Consider the following 18,963-nt stretch of genomic DNA (forward strand, 5'->3'; position numbering starts at 1 on the left):
AATTTGACCTAAAAAGCAAGGGAAGTAAAAGCAAAAATAAATGAATGGGACTACATCTACATCAAACCAAAAAGCGTCTTCCCAGCAAAAGAAACCGTCAACAAGGTAAAGAGACAACCATCAGAATGGGAAAATATATTTGCACGCAACGCCTCTGATAAGGGCCTAAGATCCAAAATATACAAAGAATTGATATGACTCAATAACAACAAAAAACCAAACAATCCAATCAAAAAACAGGCAGAGGACCTGAACAGGCACTACTCCCTAGAGGACATGTAAATGGCCAACAAATATATGAAAAGATGTTCAACATTGCTAGCTATTAGGGAAATGTAAATCAAAACTACAATGAGTCTATAGCCATGCTACCTTGAATAAGCCCTATCCCATCTGATCTTGGAAGCTAAACAGGGTCGGGCCTGGTTAGTATTTGGATGGGAGACCACCTAGGAAGACCAGGTGCTATAGGCATAAAATATAAGAAAATAAAGGATTGTAAGCTGACAAAGTCCTTGCAACCAAGGGTTGCCTTGCCTAAAAACAAAAAAACAAAAAAACGCTATAATGAGTGACCGTCTCACACCTGTTAGAATAGCTGTAATCAACAGGACAAGTAATAACAAATGTTGGAGAGGATGCAGAGAAAAAGGAACCCATGTACACTGCTGGTGGAACAGTAAATTGGTACAGCCACTATGGAAAACAGTATGGCGCTTCTTCAAAACACTAAGAATTGATCTACCATATGATTCAGCAATCCCTCTACTGGGTATTTACCCCAAAGACTTGAAAACCATATCTGAAAAGATATTTACACACTGATGTTCATAGCAGCACTATTCACAATGGCCAGGACATGGAAGCAATCGAAGTGTCCTACAATAGATGATTGGCTAAAGAATCTGTGGTAGATATATACAATGGAATATTACTCAGTCATAAGAAGAGATGAAATACTATCATTTGCGACAACATGGATGGAACTTGAGATAATCATGCTAAGTGAAATAAGTCAGACAGAAAAAGTTGAAAATCACATGATATCACTTACATATGGGATATAAACCTAAAAGCAACAAATGAACAGGACAAATAGAGACTCAGAAACATGGACAATGGATTAGTGGTTACCAGAGGGTAGTGGGTGGGAGAGGAAGGAAGAGGTAAAGAGAGTAAAAGAGGTCAAATATAGAGGGTTGGGGAAGGGTGAAGTGGATAAAGGGGATCAAATATATGATAGCTGAAGAAAACTGGACTTTGGGTGGTAATCACACAATAGAATATATAGATGCCAAATTATAATGTACACCCCAAAATTATATAATTGTATTACCAATGTTACCCGAATAAACTTAATAAAAAATGACTTTGTTGGTTTTGGTATCAGAGTAATGTAGCTCAAAGAATGATTTGGGAAGTATTTTCTCCTCTTCAATTTTCTGGAAGAGTTTATTTGAAATTACTTTTCTTTCTTAAATATTTGATAGAAATCACCAGTGATACCATTTGAATCTGGAATTTTCTCTGTGCTAAGGATTATAAGTAAAAATTCAGTTTCTTTAATGGTAACAGGTCCGTAGGGGTTATCTATTTCTTCTTGAATGAGCATTCATTATCTTTCAAGGAATTGATCGATATCATTTAAGTTGCTGAATGTGTATAGAGTTGGTCATAGTATTCTCTTATTATTCTTTCAATGTCTGTTGCAACTGTAATTAAGTCACTTTATTTTTGGCTGATATTGGTAAATTGCATCTCTCTTTTTTTGTCTTAATCAATATGACTAGAGATTCACTAATTTTATTGATTTCTAAAATAATAAGTGTTTGGTTTCACTGATTTTCCCTTTGATTTTGAGGTTTAATTTGCTCTACTTTTTCTACTTTTTTAAGGTGGATATTCAGGTTATTAATTGAGACACTTCTAACAAATTCCTTGTAAACACTACTTTACTAATGTTCTACAATATTTGGTATGTTGTGTTTTCACTGTTATTCAGTTCAAAATATTTTCTAATTTCACTTTTTTATAGATTTGTTGAAATATAATAGGCAAGTAGTTGCTCATGTTTACATTATACAATTCAACGAGTTTTCCCCAATTATAGTTGGCATACAATAATATATTAGTTTCATTTGTACAGCATAGTGATTAGAGATCTATATAACTCACAAAATGGTCACCCCACTAAATCTAGTAGCCTTCTTCCCCCTTACATATTTATTATACCATTATTGACTATTTTCCTTATGTTACACTTTATATCTCCATGACTATTTAGTAACGATCCATTTGTACTTCTTAATCTTTTTACCCTTTTTCACTGTCCCTCCCCAATCTCCTCCCATCTAGTAGCCTTCAAAATATTCTCTGCGTCTATGAGTTTGTTTCTGTTTTTGTTGTTCATTTTTTTCTTTAGATTCAACATATACATCAAATCTTGTGTTATTTGTCGTTATCTGACTTACTTCATTCAGAGCAATACCCTCTAGATCCATCAAAGTGATATCTTTTTCCAGTCCTTTCCTTTCAGTCTATGTGTGTCTTTTAATTGGAAGTGAGTCTTTTGTGGGCAGAATATGTAGGGGTCTTGTTTTCTTATCCATTCAGCCATTCTATCTTTTGGTTGGAAAACTTAATTCTTTTCACTTGAGATACTTGTTGATCGATATATAGTTATTACGATTCTTTATTCATGTTTTGATACATGTTTTTTTCTTCTTAAAGAAGTCCCTCTAATATTTCCTGTAAAGCCAGCTTGATGTTGATGAATTCCTTTAGCTTATTTTTGTCTGGGAAGCTCTTTCTCGGTCCAACTCTAAATGATAGCTTTGCTGGATAAAGTATTCTTGGGAAATTTGGGGTTTTCATCATTTTGAATATTTTGTGCCAAGCCCTTCTGTTCTGCATAGTTTCTTTTGAGAAATTGGCTGCCAGTCTTATGGGAGCTCCCTTGAAAGTAACTAACTGCTTTTCTCTTACTGCTTTTAAGAGTCTCTCTTTGTATTTAACTTTTGGCATTTTAATTAAGATGTGTCTTGGGGTGAGCCTCTTTGGGTTCATCTTTTTGGGGACTCTCTGAGCTTTCTGGGGTTGTATGTCTATTTCCTTCACTAGGTTAGGGAATTTTTCCATCATTATTTCTTCAGACAGGTTTTCAACTTCTTGTTCTCCCTCTTCTCCTTCAGATATTCCCATGACACGGATGCTGTTACATTTAATTTTGTCCCATAGGTTCCTTAAATTATTATCATATTCTTGGCTTCCTTTTTTCTTGACATTCTGATTGGGTGTCCTTGGCTTCCCCATCTTCTATATTGGTGGTTGGTTCCTCTTCATCATCCACTAATATACTCTTTATATTGATTCCCTCTAATATACTCTTTATCTCAGATGATGTATTCTTCATTTCTGACTGGTTCCCTTTTATAATTTCCATTTCTATTTTTATGTTTTTTATCTTTTTGTTAAAATTTTCACTGAGTTCATCTACACTTCCCCTAAGTTCGTTGAGCATCCTTATAACCAGTGTTTTGAACTCCACATTGACTCCATTTTTCCTGGAATCCTATTCTGTTCTTTCATATGGATTCTGCTTCTTTGTCTTCCTACTTTTACTGCCTTTCTGTGTCTGTTTCTATGTACTAAACAAAGCTCCTGCGTCCCTCGGTCTTATTAGCATGGCTTTGTGTAGTAGGTGTCCAGAGGCACAGTCCTGAGAGGGGTTCAGCTGCAGGCCAAGTTAGCCCCAGGCTGTACCTCTCCAGGACCATCTGTTAAGATTCAGCAAGCAATCCACAGATTCTGTGCTTATAGTTGCTTCAAGAGGCCACACCAGAAACTGAAGCCAACTACCACTAGTGTGGGTCTTGGAGTTGCTCAGCCAGTGGCACAGGACTTGCTGAGGACACACCTGAATGTAGCTTGGGTGGGGCCACGAGTTGGGGAGGTGGAGTTTCAGGGAATCCTCTGGGCAGAGGAACCTCTGCTATCCCATTTGATGATGTCTCCACTATGGCAGCGCTTTGTCCGCACAATGGGAGGGGGGAGTTCTCAACAGAGGAATAATGGACACCATCAGCACTTCTGCCCGAGAGACAGCGTCGCCTCCAGCCTGGCTCAGACAACTCAGTGTCCCCCTGTAAGTCCCTGGTGCCCCCTGAGCATTTGACCCTGTGCTGGTGCTCAGAGTGAGCAGGTCCATCACTGTGAAAGTCCGCTCTCAACATAGCTCCTTTAAGGGGCATCTGCAGCTGCTGCCGCCACAGCCTCTGTGCCATTCAGTCCCTCAGGACTGGTAGCCTTGTGTCTTCATCCCCTCCTACCTTCTACTGTTGCAGCGTGATTTCTTATTTCTCTCCCTAGTTGTAGGGCTTTTGTTCATCCAGACCCCAGGCAACTCTGCTTGCTGTTTGCTCCGTGTTTCCTTCTCAACTTTGATGTAGTCGCAAGAGGGATGAACAAAGCTTCTATCATCTATCCCATTTTGTCAGGTCTCTCTAATTTCACTCTAGCTTTTTTGCTCCATAGGTTATTTAGAAGTATGCTAGTTTCCAATATTTGGAGATTTTTCCATGTATTTTTTTCTTATTGTTTTCTAATTTAATTCCATTATAGTCAGAGAACATTTTGAATTAGTTGGTTTTAATTTTTTGAGGCTTGTTTTACACCCTACAATATTGTCTTAGTAGATATTCCCTGTGCACTTGAAAAGAATATTTATGCCCTTCAATAGCTCAGCTGGTAGAGCATAGGACTGTAGTGTCGCCATAAAAACATTTTTAAAATTAAAAAAAAAAAGAATGTTTATTATGCTGTTGTTTGGTGGCATGTCTCTCTATATAATTATATAAATGGTTTATATATTTGGTTTATTTATTACAAATAGTTTCGATTATAGTGTTTATTATGTTGTTTAAATTTTCTATGTCCTTACATATTTTCTACTTATTTTATTAATTATTAATAGAGGGTGTTAAAATCTCTGTAATTGTAAATTTGCCAATTTCTCCTTTCAAGATCTATCGGGTTTTTGTTTATTTATTTGTTTGTTTTACTTGATGTATCTCGATCCTCTGTTATTTGGTGCAAAAACATTGAGAACTGTTGTATTCTTTGATTATAAGATCCTTTTATTATTATGAAATAATCCTCTTTATCTCTGCTAAGATTATTTGCTCTGAAATCTACTTTGATATTAGTATAGCCAATCCAGTTTTATTTTGATCAGGATTATCTAGGTGTATCATTTCCATTATTTTACTTTGAATCTATTGTGTCTTTATATTTAAAGCGGGTTGCTTATAGGCAGCATATAGTTAGGTATTGCTTTATTATCCAATCTGGCAATCTTTGCCTTTTAATTTAGTTTTTATACCATTTATACCTTATGTATTAGTTACATGCTTCTACCTCCCTGTTTAATTTCTTTGCCCTTTATGTTATTTGTGACCTTTTTCCTACTTTATAGACTTCTCTTGGATTAATTTAATATCTTTATGAATCCATTTCTTTCTCCTTATTAGTTATAATTCTTTGTTTCATACTTAGTTGTTTTAGAGTACATAGTAAACAACTTTAATTACCGCAGTTTACCTTCAAATAATCTTAGAGTTTTTATACATGTATATAAAAGGGTTTCACTCATGTCTTAGTATTTACATATCTTAGTATTAACCAAAGACTGAGCTGTTTTTCTATGTAGTTCTCTCCTCTCTGGAGTTCAGCCCCACAACTTCCAGCTCCCGTGGACTCCCACTGTCTCCGGTCTCCTTCCCCACTCTGCAGTTTGAAAATGTACCTCTAGGCAGAAAGCTATATTTATTTCCCTTTTCCCTGGAATCACAGTCTCGATGTTCTTAGTATCTAATATCTTTACTGTCTCTCCACATATTCCATTCAGTTTTTCGCATTGTTTAAGGCAGGAGGGTATATCTGATTCCATGATATGTTTTTAATATTCCATCTCTATAACCGAATGTGAATATATAAAGAGGCACATTTCACTAATTAATATAAATACATTCACAAGTAAACACAGAGCTGTTATTCATGAGGGACACAGCCTCACGGTGACCTGGTGGCACCCTTTTTGATTGGTAGGTGTCCATCTTGATTAGCCAGTGCCCAAGCTCTGGTGTTGTTCAGTTACTTAAATACTACCTTGTAGAACAAAACCTATTTCATCTGCAATTGCAAACATCTTAGACTATAGCTGTTCACAATATTCTTTTATAATAAAAACAATTTCTTATGCAGCTGCAGTTATTTCTTTATCATTCTGCATTTTGTTTCTTTATACTATCTCTCATTTTTTACGACTAGTCTTTTCAGAAACTATCTCGTTTATCTTTTCAAAAAAACCCAGTTTATAATATTGCTGATCTTTATTATTGTTTATTACATATTGTATTATTGTTTTTCTTGTTCTGATTATTTTAGGTTTCATCTAATTTTCCTTTTTCTTTTTTTATTAAACACTTATCTCATTAGTTTTCAATCTTTCTTGATTCCTGATAAATTGATTTAAAAGTATAAATTTCTTTCCGAATATTGCTTTAACTAAATTTGGCTTAAAATGCTTTAGTTTATTCTGTTTTCTATAATATCTTCATGAGTTCCTTTTTTAATCTAAAGATTATTCAGTTATTTGATATTTGATATCCAGACTTAGAGGTTTTTAAAAAGTTATCAAGAACTGTGAAGAATCTTAGATTTTTACCCTACTTGTCACAGTTCCAAAAATGCTGGCAGAAGACATGAGATTCCTGGATCACAGACAAAGGACTTAATTTCTTCATTTTTTTTCATTGGCTCTCTTTGCCTCCCAAGTTCCATGAGAGTGATGCATATTTGGGTCCAGGAGGATGTAGCACCTGCAGTGGGTTAGAGTCGCAGTTGAAGCACCCTGAGATTAGAAAATTCCAATCTTTTATAAGGGGGTGTAAGCCAACCCACCCAATCTTTGCCCCGGAGGGAGAAGTTGTATTTATTTTACTGGACAGCAAACAAACCTACCCTCTGCCAAGGAGGGAGATTATTATCTTTATTTTCCAGGGCTGTTTGCTATGTAAACATCCTTGAAAAGGTAATCCAGACAAAAGCTGACAACGTCTCTGCTCAGAAAACATACAGAAACATAAGAGACCCATGGAGACCTGTCACCCAATAATTATTCTTTTGTAATTTATTTCTAACATAATTGCATTCTGGTCAGAGAACACAGTCTGTGTGATACAGATCTTTAGGACATTTATGGAGAAGGCTGGGGAAAGTCTCCAGGAATGAGAGTACCACACATCACAGAACCTGCAGACCAACTCCATTCTCAGCTCCTTTACCAGGCGTTGCCTCCATTCAGAGAATATACCTTAAATTCTTTAAAGAAGCAGGTTATCTCTAAAAGGAGATAATCTTCTTAGGTGCAATCTACTGTCATCGCAGGTGTGGAGAGAAAGGAAACCAGGAAGCAAAGGTTTTAGGGCAGCTAGTTATCATACCATGTTCTCAGCAGATTTTTACCCTGGGAGGGTCTTGAAGCTACCCTGATATCCTCCTCACCTCCCCAACTCTTCCATTTCCTCACGTGCTCACGTGGCGTCTAGGCTCTCTTGCTAATTTCTGTTCTTCAGAAGGGATCGAGCCAGAAAAGACCTTGCCAAAGCATTGTGGAGTACAGGTCAGAGCAAAACTTTCTCTCCATAGCTGTACCTACTGCCCCACTATGTTCCCATCCCAGAATAACACGAGCTCTACACCAGCTTACATAATTGCCTTCTTAAAATTTTTATGTTTGTTCCGTAGACTCTGCCTTCTTTCCTCTTCTATCAGTTTCTCAATCCTGGCTGCTTATTAGTTGGACCTGAGGAATATTTTAAAAATAATAGTGCCCAGATTTTGCTCATAGAGATTCAGATACAATTGGTCCAAGGAGGGCACCTGATTATCAATAGTTTTTAAAGCTCCCTGTGTAATTCTCATGTGGAACAAAGGTTTTCAATCACTGTCTCTAACTTCCTTTGGGATAATTTTGGAGAAGGGAACTCGTAACCCAGGTTTCTTAATTTTCTTGTCAGGAACTGGAAACCTGTATTTTGTTTAACGCTCAAATTATTATGCTCATATATCTAATAAATATTTGAAAAACAAATTATCTTGAAATTTTCAGCTGACTATAATTTGATTAAAGTCTCTTAGATCATTTAAAATGAAATTATGCATTTACGATAGCTGATTATTTTTGAATACTTCTAATATCATAAAGCTTTCACAAATGCAGTGACTACAAAGCTTATTATTATATTTATACTTGAATGTATTCTAAAACCTCAGAACAATGGACTTATTCATTTCTTTGATAGTTTATGTGCTTGTTTTATACCTTCCTAGGGGATATTAGTGTACTTATTTTAACATCTTCCTAGGGTTTCAATAATATATTTTTATTTCTTCCCAGGGGTGGAGTAATGTTACTAGAACCAAAAGAAAAAGTATACGTGCTCAGCCCAGCCAAGGCTGCAGGATCTGAATTACTGGCTGATCCATTTTTGGTCTGGGGGCTGGACCTAGCATCAAGATGCATTAACTTCTGATGTTGCTGTAACATGATTTTTAAGGTCACACCTTCACTTGGGTTTTATTTTTTTTTTACAATTTAGTGTCTTTCAGGAAATGATGTAGTACTTTTAAAGTCTCACTTTGCCAGAATTACAAAACCCTATGTCCTATCAGTATGATATATTGACTTGATCTATTATCTTTTAAAAGAATTATGTATTCCTTGTTGGTGTTTTATTATAATGACTAGGGCCATCTAGTGGTCTCATTTCCTGTGAGATGAGGCATTAGGTCTGGGTAGTGTATTCTTCCTCTTTGAGACATTTGACTAATTCTTCTTTATGGAAGACCCTGTAGAACTTTACTTCTACTTGGCAATTTTATGTGGTCACTGATCCCGATTAGGTGGTGGAACTTCTTTCCACCTAAATTATTATTTGTTAATCCCAGTACCACCCAAACTGGTTCTCCCTCTTCTTGCCAGATCCTTTTTTTCCCTACGCTATTAGTTTACTCAGTTACCTAATTTTATTTTTCCTCAGAAATATGTGCATGTAAATTTATGTATTTTTAGAAAAAACAGTAATTTAGTGGGACAAACAAAATATCTCTATATAAACAATGGCCACTTGTTAAAATCCATTAACAAGAAACAAATCCGTAATTGGTTGTTTATTTTGTATTACAACTATACTTTTTACTCATTACATTAACTTTTCTTTTTTGAGAATAATTATGAATAAATGATCTTTCATAGCCTCAACCTGCTCCAAGTAACCATAATAACAATAATATTTTGTACCCAAATTATCACAGCTTGGTCAATGGAAACTCTTCAAGTGGGTCCTTTTGCCTTTTGCTATTGCCTCTAACATTTTTTTAAGTGTAAAATTCTTGCTTTCTGATGACAACAGAATATTCTGTGCTCATTCTGACCTCTTCTCTCCTTTCTCAATGTAAAGAAGCCATCTATCCTCAAGGTAGCCTTGGTTTCTTTTACTTGTCAATTATATTGGAATAGTGGGCATGGAAGGATGCATATGAAAGATGGGCAAAAGTTCCACTACTGCTGTTGAGCCATTTGCATTGGAAATTGTGACTTTAAAATATACCCCATGGTTTTCAATGATTTTTCAAATTTAAAGATGTTATATTGCTGTACTCTACTTTTATTATAGTAATAGTATGTCACCACTACTAAGACTTTCTAGTAACAGCAGCCAGTTCAATAAACATATAAGTTCTTAATATGGTCCAAGAACTCTCCCTGCTTTGAGGAATTAACAGTTTAGTAGGAGATAAGCTGGATTTCACATGTCTCTATTTCCCTTGTGATAGGGCCTTAGATATTGCTTGCCGAAATATCTCACTTCTCTTGGCAGGTAATACTCCTGAGAATAACTTCATAGAAATTGAGATCAACACAGAGATTTTAAAAAAACAGTCACAGAGGTCTTGGAAGACTGAGGTCCAAAGACAGTGACTGGAGACACTTAGAAACAAAGAAACAAAACAAAGACACCAAAAAATTAATAGAAGAGAGGGAAGGAAATGTATGGGTTCTTTTTTCTTTTTGTTTGTGATAAGAAATGTGAGAGAGAGACAGCACCAAGAGGGTGGAGCAGAAAAGATAGAAAGAGGATTACAGAAATATACGAGACAAAAAATTAAAGGGAGACAAATGGAGAGAAGACAGATATGAAAAAATGATTGATGTTGAGAGAGGATTTACACAAGAAATGAAAAATAGGGAGAGATGTGAGGACAGTAAAGGTTAGAAAAATGGACAGAAGGAGAGAGAAAAGTAAAGAGAGAAGCTCTTACAATTTTTTCCTAGGCCATAAATACAAGCCATAGGTTAAACGCTAAAAAGCCCCAGCAGAATTTGAATGGTTTTAGCTGAACTCAAATTAAGAACTAAGCTCTGTAAGTGTAGGGACATATCTCTAGTCTCAGTTTTGCTTGATCCTACTGGGCACTGGTCACGAGGCTCCTTGTGTTTGGCTACAGCATCTTCATGTCCATTTTATTGGACATCTTAGAATAATAGGTTTTGTAAATTCAGCTATTAGATTTAACTTCACGGTGTTGAAGATCTCTGCATTCTTACATTCGATGCTGGGATTAGCTGAAAGTCAAAAGTCTCACTTGCCCCACATACAGTTGATCAGTCACATCCTGTCACCATCTCCATCACTGTCGGCAATCTATTCCACAAGGCAGAAGCCAGAAGAGCTGTTTTCTTACAAATACTAAAGGCCTTCAGTCTCTGCATTACAATCGTACAAAATGCTCTGCTACTGGCCACCTGCCTCTCACATAGTCCAGTTTTAAACTCAGTTAGATCACATGACCAGTGCTTCACAGAATCTTGTTGTAAGAACGGCTATCTAGTTCTACTACTCCAAAGTCAACATGGGGAGAAATGCAGAGGCTTTGGACACTTGAAAAACCCATAAAGTTAGCCTTTTTAAAGCTGATAGCAAAATTTTCTTTGAATTCCTCTTATTTTCTTGCTGCAAAGCCGTTTTTTTCTTGTTAGTATGGGTTTATGTAACCTCGAAGACTGATCAAGTTGACTTTCTCATGGTGGAGTTGCTAAAGTGGACTCCCTTCCAGACTACAGCAGTAGTTCCAGAGGCCCATGACTCTAATGTCAGCATCTACCAAAGCGCTAGTCCCAAAAGGGCATGCATGAGTCATCTGGGAGCCTGTTAAAAATGCTGGAACCCATCCGAAGAGATTTGGACCAAGGAAAGGGAATGGGAACAGTCATCTGAATTGTGACTCTCACATGTGATTCTGATGTGGGTGTCCCCATGCCATCATTTGAGATATATTTCCATAGTAATGACAGTCGGTCTTTGCTTATATTTTGGAAGATGTCTTGTCAATCCTGAACCTATATGATCTCCTGCTTATATCAGGTACAGGTACATCTAAATCTTCAAGTCTTCCTCCCAGACCACATATCTTACCGTTGCCATCTTTAACATCAATTCTAAGCCTGGATAATGCTATTAAACTCGACCTCAGAGTTGATGTAAACTAATTATGAGGTTCACATCTGGTTTAAGAGAGTTGGTCCACTCTTTTAGTGCACAATATGTCTGTAAATCTACTAGGAAATAAAAAGTTCAACAAGAGAATCTATATGTGTGACTTACTTTCATTTCTAGAAAACTAAAAAAGATTTAAAAATCTATGGTAACACACTACCTTTTAGATTCTATCTTTGATGATATATTTCCAGCATTTTGTACATGCTCTTTACATTTTGTTCTTGTTATTTATGGCACTTTCATCATGTTTAATGATTTCTATCTTTGAATCTATTGTAGTACCTGTGAGGTTTCACTTCTTATTACTAGTATCAGAATGACATATTTTTTTTTTCTTTTTACACTTGCTCAGCTGTGTACATATGGTGATATTTATAATACTGATCAGTTAGCTGCTAGGCATGGCCACCATGAGATGGCTCAGAATGTTCTTTGCTCGCTGGCTTATAAAAGCCTGAACTTTGCGTCTAGATGGTGCATAGAGGTGTCAGTGCAAAGTGCTCAAAAGGCATGACATAAAGGTATTAAAAGTTGGAGGTTGAGGACTGTCTCTAAAATGAGAATAAAACTGGTTTACTGTGCAAACCCCAAGATAAAACTTTATTATTCATCTAGATATTTTGCTAAATATGCTGGAGATACAGCAATGAAGACACAAATATAGATATATTCAGGGAACCTACAGACTGATGGAGGAGATGGGGAGGTAAATTGCAAGTAAATTCTATAAAAGAAATACAGGGACCTATGTGCACATTAATAGGGACCTCTCTCAGAGGTGGCTTGGTATGGTTTAACCAAGTGAAAAAGTAGGAAGAAATATTGCAAAATGTCCAAGGCCTTCAGGACAAAATATAGCATGGTATGTGTGGCAAGCAGTAGTTTTCAAAATGGCTGCAACATTATTTCCTATCCCACATGCTCTTCTGATCCTGTGAGTTTGCTGCTCCACCAACTGAGAGCTGGATCTGTGTGATCTTGGATCTGAAAGTGATGCTATATGACTTCTGAGGATAAGTCATAAAATATGATAGAGCTTGGGATGCTTGCTCTTGGTATCCAGCCACCATGCTATGAGGAAGCCCAGCCAGTCATTTGAAGAGGTCATGTGTAAGTGTTCTGGGTAATTGCTCCAGCTGAGGTCCCAGTTAGTGGCTAGTATCAACCACCAGATATGTGAGTAAATAAACCTTCAGATTATTCCAAGATTATTCCAGACCCAGCCTTTGCATTTTACTGGCTGAAGCCCCAGACATCACTCAGCAGAGAAAACGTTCAGCAGTAGAGAGGACTTCAAGCATAGTTCAATCAGAGTTCCTTCCCCGTTTCTCTTTAATTTCTCAGCTCTCTCCTTCTGGATGTGGCTGGTTTCTTTCATGGTAGTAAAGTAGCTGCAGGAGCTACAGATGTACATTTGTACATCTTGAATTTAGATAGAGAGAAGAGAGCTCTTTTATTCACATTTGTATATCTTAGATTTAGATAGAGAACTCTCTTATTCCTAACCATCCAAAACAACCATCAAACAAACAAAACTGTATTACTCTCCAATTGGCCCTTCCTGAGCCAATTACTGATGCTAGATAAAGTCCATATGTTGATTAGCTTAGGTCTGATTCTTTGCACAATAATTATAACAAAAAGCTTGAGACTGTTAACTATTTTTATGTCGATCAAAGCCCATCCCTGGAGCTAAGAAGTGAAGGCAATCCCACCCAACTAAATTTCTGCTACATTGCTGGAGGAAGGTATTAAAAAAACAAAGAAACAAAACAAACAAACAAACAAACAAACAAAAACCTCAATGTAAGTTTCTCAAAATTTTCACTAGCCAACTGGTGGACCCTAGCAGTCTAAATGAGTAGGCTACGCATAGTTTGGTGGTTTCAGAAATGTCAAAAATATTTTAAAATTGTTTTTATATAGATCCTAGAAATTTGAAACATAAAATTATTTTCACACAATGTGTTCTTACTTTTATATTTTTAAAGATTATCCATGTTCCAATCAATTGTTTTCTGCTGAGAGTCAGTTAGTATAGTTCTTTTGGGCTAATGTAGCTTCTCACCATTCACATTCTATTGTCCACTTGACTATGACTTCTATGAATCTGCATCTATTATTGCTCATTTTTATATCCCCAGCCACAGCACAGCATGTAGTACATATTCAATAAATATCTGTCAAATAAATAGTTTCCTTAGTTTGTATATTTGTCATTTCTATTATAATGTTTTTATCTGCAATTCACAAAAATAAAAAATTATTGAAGGTCAGGGGTAAAAATGAATATATTAAATTAGTGCAAATAATAGAAATTTAAACAGTAATCTGATTCTAGTGCAGATATGATGAGAAAATGAATGTGCTGGGCAAATGAAACTGTAAAATAATGATTTGACATAAGCAGATGATAAATAAAAGTGTGACTATGAAGTACAACCGTACATTATTAAACTATATAAAATTGAGATTTTATTGAACTGGTGATGCTTTTTCCTTAGCTCTCATTTCATTGCCTATTATGGATCTATCATCTATCTATCTATCTATCTATCTATCTATCTATCTATCTATCTATCTATCTATCATCTATCTATCATCCACCGAAAACTCCATTATTTTATTTTTTATAAGAACTTATTTGTTATAAGTTCTAAGGAAATCACTCAAAACATAGAAACAGAGAAATAATCTCTAAATCCATATAGAAAAAATACATGGTTAAAAAAGTTTCTAGTAATTCAAAAGGAAGCAATTAAGGAGAAAAAAAACAAAATAAAATAAAACATGGAATAGGTGAGACAAGTAAAAGCAAAAATTGAGATGGTTAATTTAAACCTATTTAGTCTTGTAATAATAGTAAATGTAAATTAACTAAATTCACCTTTTAAAAGGCTAGACTATTTGGTTGGATAGAAATATAAATTATATGTTGTTTAAAATAAACATGCCTAAAACATAAGGACATAGAAAGGTTGAAATTAAAGCATACAAAAAGATCTTATTCAGATGTTAATAAAAGGAAAGTTGGATTTTCTGGAAACATGGTGGAGTGAGAGATGTCCCCGGATCTCTCCTCTTGAAACAACAATAAGCTGAACATCTAAAACTCAACAAAAACACCCAGACTGCACACCAGCATGTCTGAGCACTTTAGAGTTACCACAGGTTAGAACCTGTGGTAACTGCACTTTAGAGTTACCACAGGTTAGAACCCCAGGTGTTGGGCGGTGGACTAGGACAGATAAATAGTCCATTAAACATCATAAACAACCAAGGTGACAAGGCATCTCAGAAACAAAGAAACATAAGAATAATGGGCATTACCGAAGGCAAGGAAAAGGAGCAGGGACTAGAAAGCATTTTCAGACAAATAGTGGATGAGAATTTTCCAAATCTATGGAATGAGCTGGAGCTTGGAATTCAAGAAGTCAACAGAACACCCAATTATCTCAACCCCAAAAGGCCTTCACCAAGACACATTGGATTAAAGTTATCAAAAATCAGTGACGAAGAGAATTCTCAGGGCAGCCAGGAAAGGAAACAGTAACATATAAAGGAAAACCCATTATATTATCCTCAGACTTCTCAGCACAAACCTTTCAAGCCAGAAAGACATGGAATCCAATATTTAAACTATTAAGTGAAAGGAACTACCAGCCTAGAATAATGTAACCAGCTAAGCTCTCCTTTAGATATGGAGGAGAAATTAAGTCCTTTCCAGACATACAAAAATTGAGAGAATTCTCCACTACAAGGCCTACACTACAGGAAATACTGAAAAGGGTCAGCTCACCTAAAACAAAATGAAAGAAAAAAAAAACATAATTAGGAGTAAAGTGACTATCGGGCAAATAGAAGCAGAAGAATGCAAACTTTACTAAGAACAGGGCGTTATAAACTTAAATAATAAGAAGAAAATTGCTGAAGGAAGATAGTAATGAACGTTCAGCATACATAGGGACGAATTGAGACAACAATGACTGAAAAGGGGAGGATTCAAAGATCTAAACTCGCAAAGGCACGTGAGAAGAAAATGGAATATATATATATATATATACACACACACATACACACATACACATATAGACATATGTCTATATGTCTATATGTCTATACGTGTATGTGTGTATGTGTGTGTGTGTGTATATATAAAAAACTATCCTTTACATATTCGTAATATATAACGGAATATTCAGAACTGAAGTATATAACATAAAACAAGAAGAATCATAGGCAAAAACTACAAAAGCCAACCAAAATAAAGAAAACAGCAACACAAGGATAAGGAAGCAATGGAAACACCGAGCTAACTGGGTCAGAGAGGAAGTAAAAGAGAGATTAAGAGATACATAGAAACGAATGATAATATAGTACAACATATCAAAACTTTTGGGACATGGCAAAAGCAGTCATAAGAGGAAAGTTCATATCATTACAGGCCTGTCTCCAAAAATAAGAGTGAGCCCAAATAAATAACCTAACCCTTCATCTTAAAAACCTAGATAAGGAAGAGCAAATGAGGCCTAAAGTCAGCAGAAGGAAAGAAATCGCCAAAATTAGAGCAGAAATAAATGAAACTGAAAACAAAAAATAAAATAGAAAAAAATGAATACAACAAGGAGCTGGTTCTTTGAGAAGGTTAATAAAATTGACAAACCCCTGGCTAGACTCACTCAAGAAAAAAAAAAGGATAAAACAAACAAAATCAGGAATGAAAGGGGAAATTATGACTCACATCGCAGAAATACAAAGGATCATGCAAGAATATATATTATGAAATACAAAGGATCATGCAAGAATATATATTATGAAAATATATAATAACAAATTTAATAACCTAGAAGAAATGGACCAGTATTTAGAAAAATACAATCTTCCTAGACTGAATCAAGAACTGGAAAATCTAAATAGACCGATAGCAGTATGGAAATTGAAACAATCATCAAAAACCTACCCAAAAGGAAAAGTCCAAGACCACATGGCTTCACCAGTGAATTCTACCAAACATTCAAAGAAGATTTAATACCTATTCTCCTCAAACTCTTCCAAAATATCGAAGAGAAGGCAATACTTCTCAACACATTTTATGAGGCCAATATTACTCTGATACCAAATCCTGGTAAAGATAACACACAAAAAAGAAAAAGTAAACTACAGACCACTATCTCTTATGAACACAGATGCAAAAATTCTAAATAAGATACTAGAGAACCAAATACAGCAACACATTAAAATGATTTTACACCATGATCAAGTGGGCTTCATCTCAAAGACATAGGGATGGTTTGACATATGCAAATCGATTAATGTGATACACCACATAAACAAATTAAAAAGTTAGAATCATATGATCATATCAATAGATGCAGAAAAAGCCTTCGAGAAGATACAGCATCCATTTATGATCAAAACACTTAACAAAATCAGTACAGAGGGAAAGTACTTTAAATTAATAAGGGCCATATATGAAAAACCCTCAGCCAACATTATATAATGGTGAAAAACTAAACATCTTCCATCTAAGATCAGGAACAAGGCAAGGCTGTCTACTATCGCCGCTCTTATTCAATATAACATTGGAAGTCCTAGCAAGTGCAATCAGACAAGAGAAAGATATAAAAGGCATCCAAAAAGGAATTGAAGAAGTCAAACTGTCACTATTTGTGGATGACATAATTTCCTATATAGAAAACCCTAAAGACTCCACAAGAACACTATTAGAAACAATAAGCATATACAGTGAAGTTTCTGGATACAAAATCAACATTCAAAAATCCATAGCGTTCCTATACTCTAATAATGAAGGGTCAGAAAAAGAAGTGGAAAAAAAAATTCCTTTTGCAGTTGTAGCAAGAAGAATAAAATACCTAGGAATGAATTTAACAAAACATGTGAAGGACCTATATAATAAAAACTACAAGGCCCTATTAAAAGAAATGGGAGAAAATACAAAGAAATGGAAAGATATTTTGTGTTCTTGGATTGGAAGAATCAACATAATTAAAATGACCATATTACCTAAAGCATTACTTTACGCAGATTTAATGCAATCCCCATAAAAATCCTATTGGTATTTTTTAAAGAAATAGAACAAAAAATCATCAGATTTGTGTGAAAGCCCAAAACACCCTGAATTGCCAAAGCCATCCTGAGAAAAAAGAACGAGGCTGGAGGCATCACTCTGCCCTACTTGGAATTATACTACAAAGTGATGGTAATCGAAACGCATGTTATTGGCAGAAAAATAGACACATGGACCAGTAGAACAGAAACGAGAGTCCAGAGGTAAACCCATACTCATATGGGCAAAAATTTTCAACAAAAAATCGAAAAACATACAGTGGAGAAAGGAAAGCCTCTTTAATGAATGGTGCTGGGAAAACTGGAAAGCCACCTGCAAAAGAATGAAACTAGACTGTTGTCTACCACCACACACCAAAATTATCTCACAATGGATTAAGGACCTGAATATAAGACCTGAAACAATAAAATGCATAGAAGAAAACATAGGAACTAAACTCAAGGGCCTTAGACTTAAAGAGGATTTTATGAATTTGACCTCAAAGGCAAGGGAAATAAAAGCAAAAATAAATGAATGGGACTACATCAAACTAAAAAGCTTCTGCACAGCAAAAGCAATCATCAATAAAGTAAAGAGACAACCATCTGAATGGGAAAATATATTTGCAAGCAATGCCTCCGATAAGGGCCTAATATCCAAAATATACAAAGAACTCATACGACTCAATAACAACAAAAAAAACAAAAGATCCAATTAAAAAACGGGCAGAGGACCTGAACAGGCTCTACTCCCTAGAGGACATATAAATGGCCAACAAATATATGAAAAGATGCTCAACATACTAGCTATCAGGAAAATGCAAATCGGAACTACAATGAGTCTATGGCCATGCTACCTTGAACAAGCCTGATCCTGTCTGATCTTGGAAGCTAAGCAGGGTCGGGCCTGGGTAGTCCTTGGATGGGAGACCACCTAGGAAGAAGCTGTAGGAGTAAAAAAAAAAAAAAAAAAAAATGGATTGTAAGCTGACAAGGTCCTTGCAATATGTGAGGTCAACCAAGAGTTGCCTCACCTAAACAAAACAAAACAAAACAAAACAAAACAAAAAAAACTACAATGAGCTACCATCTCACACCTGTTAGAATAGCTATAATCAGCAGGACGAGTAATAACAAATGTTGGAGAGGATGCGGAGAAAAAGAAACCCTCATACACAGCTGGTGGGGCTGCAAATTGGTACAGCCTCTATGGAAAACAGTATGGAGTTTCCTCAAAAAACTAAGAATTGATCTACCATATGATCCAGTCATCCCT

The 18,963-nt window shown here is 35.7% G+C and overlaps 1 pseudogene; it reads left to right on the plus strand.

The window, feature by feature from the left end:
- The first annotated feature begins 355 nt into the window (after positions 1-355).
- On the plus strand, positions 356-474 carry LOC120597998 (uncharacterized; annotated as a pseudogene).
- Positions 475-18,963: the final 18,489 nt, after the last annotated feature.

Source organism: Pteropus medius, unplaced genomic scaffold (genome assembly GCF_902729225.1).
Source record: "Pteropus medius unplaced genomic scaffold, Ma_sr-lr_union100, whole genome shotgun sequence".
In the NCBI taxonomy this organism is placed as follows: domain Eukaryota; kingdom Metazoa; phylum Chordata; class Mammalia; order Chiroptera; family Pteropodidae; genus Pteropus; species Pteropus medius.